The sequence below is a fragment of the Chinchilla lanigera genome, unplaced genomic scaffold, assembly GCF_000276665.1.
Source record: "Chinchilla lanigera isolate Chin_1 unplaced genomic scaffold, ChiLan1.0 scaffold00054, whole genome shotgun sequence".
In the NCBI taxonomy this organism is placed as follows: domain Eukaryota; kingdom Metazoa; phylum Chordata; class Mammalia; order Rodentia; family Chinchillidae; genus Chinchilla; species Chinchilla lanigera.
The window spans coordinates 8,250,943-8,254,460 of NW_004955455.1; the positions used below are offsets into that span (position 1 = coordinate 8,250,943).

The window sequence follows — 3,518 nt, forward strand, 5'->3', positions numbered from 1 at the left end:
TTAAAAAAATAAAAAGGGGCCACCGATATAGCTCAGCAGTACAGAGCCTGCCTAGCAAGCACATGGTCATGAGTTCGATTCCTGGTACTAAAAAAATAAATAAATAAATAAAAAAAAAATAAAAAAATAAAAAGAACAAAGCTTAACTTTCATTTTGTCTTTTATTAACTTAAAAGTTTGGGTCAGATCTTTGCTCAGCTCTGCACACAGACATGTTAGTCGTTTAAGAAGTATCTGTCGTGCAGGGCATGGTGGCGCACGCCTGTAATCCCAGCACTTGGGAGGCTGAGGCAGGAGGATCATTGCGAGTTCAAGACCAGCCTGGGCTACAAAGTGAGTTCAAGGCCAGCCTGAGCTGCATATCGAGACCCTGTCTCAAAAAATAAAATAAAATAAAAAAAAGAAATATCTGTCTAAAATTTAGCAAAACAAGGTTGATTAGCCCTGAATTAATATAATTTATCTCATCCCACTTCGAGACCTGGGCACCAAGGTAAGAGATTTACAGTGATTTTCAGCTAACCCTAATGTGCCCAAAAGTCTCTAGTCATTGCTCTAAACATACAGCCACCTTGGATTCCAGCAGAGCTTCCACAAAACTGAGACTATCTCAGGTAGAAATAATCACCTCATAGCGACCAAAAGTCCCCCTCAAGTGATAAGGACTTCTCCCATAGTCATCTTGCAAAACAGAACCAAGATAACGGTCAGCCAGACTCTAGTCCATCTCAGGAAATCCATAAAAGCTGCTCTAGTTTTTCTGTTAATGGCCCAGTCTGATCCTCTTCTTCAGAGCTGTGCCCCTTTCAGCTCAAGCGGAAGTGCCCCATTTTTTCTTACTTTCTACCTCACACTGACACATCCTGAATTGCTTTTCTGTGACAAGAGTCAATGAACCTACTCTTCAGGGTGAGCTGAGGTCTCTCCCTTCTCTTTGGGGGACTTCTTCAGACTCCATCCCTGAATCTTGTACTGTCTGCTTAACTTCGCTGCATTTCACCCTTGCCCTGAAGCTGTCAATCTTTGCGGGCAAGTATGCCTGTAAGCCAGAAGTTCCTCTTCAGTTGGGCTAGCTGAAATCTGAAATGGTTGTCAGAGTGACCACCAGACAATCTCTAACTTCAATTGAGTTCCATCTGCATGCTAAGTGACGTACTACTCCCAAACACCACAATGGCTGACAACCGCCACCACATCCACCAGGAAGAACCATAAAAGGAGCAGAAAGCGGGGGTTCCCAAATTCCTGGGAAAGACACAAGTACTCCTCCCCTCTGTTAGCCCATTCCTCCCCCTCATTTCTTTTACCCTGTATCTATAGCCTCCCTAACTCTGATGGGTTGAGAAGCTGAGGTGCAAGTTTTATCACTTATTCATGGTCAAGAAAAAAAGTTTCAAAAAAAAGAACAGAAGTCTCCTTCCCAGCTCAGTGGGGCTCAACTGGTGGTAATGAGTCTGTAATTCTGAGAGGGAAAAATGACCCAGTCATTTGTAATTATTTGCCCTGGGGTGCCAGTTACTCTGGACTGGCTCTGGCAGCAGCCTCCCCCGGGCTTGCTGAGCCGACTTCTTCCCAGCTCACTTAGCCACTTCCCACCAGCTCCCCGGAGAAGACAGCGCCAGTAACGTCTTCACTCACTTAGTCAGCCATTCATTTACTAAACGAGTATCTACTGAGCACCTTCTTTTACGAGACACAGTGTGACATAGTCCTTGTTTTTTATGAAGCTCAGATTCCAATGCAGGAGTGGAGTTAAATATATACATGCAAACAATTATATATTACAAGCTGACGAAAGCCATTAGGGCTCAGGGAATCTCCCTCTGACAAAACATGAGTATCAGAAACTGATACTAATGAACTGACTAGTAATACTTAGTGAACCGCACTAAGACAAGTTATTTGTACGTGAGGTAGATTAGGACTAGAACAAACCAGACAACTGACTAGTCAGAAAGTGTCAGAAGTCACAGAAACCCACAGCTAACCAGTTGAGCAAGAAGTTTCCTAAAAAGAGAAGACATGCACAGAACACGAGACTCAAAATGACTACAGGCTTATAGCTCCTGAGCACTGTACATGGGATCAATCAGAAAGTGATTTTTCTCAATTCATTTGAATATGGCACTATTCACCGGACCAGTCAGAAGACACTATTCCCAGTTACTCATTTACATATGGGCACAACCAATCAACAGACACTGTTCCTCATCCCTCACTTACATCCAGGGAGAGGACAAGTGAGTTTTTCTATAGGACAATTTATATCAGGCATGCCACCAAGTGAGTTTTTGACACAAGTGTCCCAATGCCATGTTCACATGAGATGGGGGCCAATCCAGGTATTTGGATACCAGGCCCCATTCCCCTATCCTCAGGACTGCTGCGAGCCCTTTAGAGTATACTTTTTCCGCCTTCAATAAATCTACACCCTTGTTGCCTTTTTTGTGTGTCTTGTCCAATTCTTTGTTAGGATACCAAGAACCTGGAAAGAAGGGGGAACATGGAACCCCTTCTAGGGGTTCTTTAGTAAATATGCATTCTTTTTTGGCATATATAGGAGTTCTGCCAAAACTAGATGAAAAGCAACAAATACCTAAGACCAGATATAATACAGACCACATCCCCTAAAAATGATTCAATAAAAGCAGCAATCAATTATATAAAAATAGCAAAGATTAAATACCAAAATTTCTGGGATACAGCTAAAAATATATAGTATTCTGAAAATATTTGTAATCTTCAATACATGTATTAGAAGTGAATACTGAAATGAGCATTCTACTTGGTAAGTTACAAATAATACAAATTTAATCCAAAGAAAGTAAAAGACAATATTAGAAAGACAATTAATGAGCTGGCAAAGGAAAAACAGATCCGTAAACAAACAGCTCATATTTCAAAAAAATTAATTTAAACAAGCCTAAGGAAAAGACTGTTTTTTAAGAGGAGGGAAAGAACAAATAATTCTAGCGATGAAAACAGGGGGCAGGGGCTGGGGATTTAGCTCAGTGGCACAGCGCCTGCCTGGCAAACACAAGGTCGTGAGTTCAATCCCCAGTACCAGAAAAACACAAAAACAAAAACAAAAAAAAGAAAACAGGGGGCATAACTAGAGGTACCACAGAGAGGTTTTGCAAGCAGAGAGGGTCTCAGGAGTTCAGCCAAGAGATGGGGACTTCTGCTTGGCCTCAATTTTAAATTATAAGGAAACACCATGAAGAGCTTTATGCTAACAAGTGAATACTATTCCAAATATATAACTGACTTGACAAAAGAAAAGACTAAATGGATCTAAAATCACTAATGAGACATCATTAAAAATCTACTGAGAGAGACCCACTCTCTAGACAAGGAGCTGGCAAAGCACTGCCCCGGGGCCAAATCTTGTCATTGTTTTCTATGAGTTAAGAATGGTGTTTGCATTTTAAAATAATGTAGTAAATCAAAATAAGAAGACCATTTGTCTAATTATATGAAATTAGGCCAGGTGTGGTGGTGCACGCCTGTAATCCCAG

General features: G+C 41.3%; 1 protein-coding gene across 6 annotated transcripts in view; it reads right to left on the bottom strand.

Annotated features, from left to right (window-relative positions):
• Positions 1-3,518, bottom strand: part of Cabin1 (calcineurin binding protein 1) — a 150,568-nt gene that overhangs the window by 88,578 nt on the left and 58,472 nt on the right. The window lies entirely within an intron of this gene.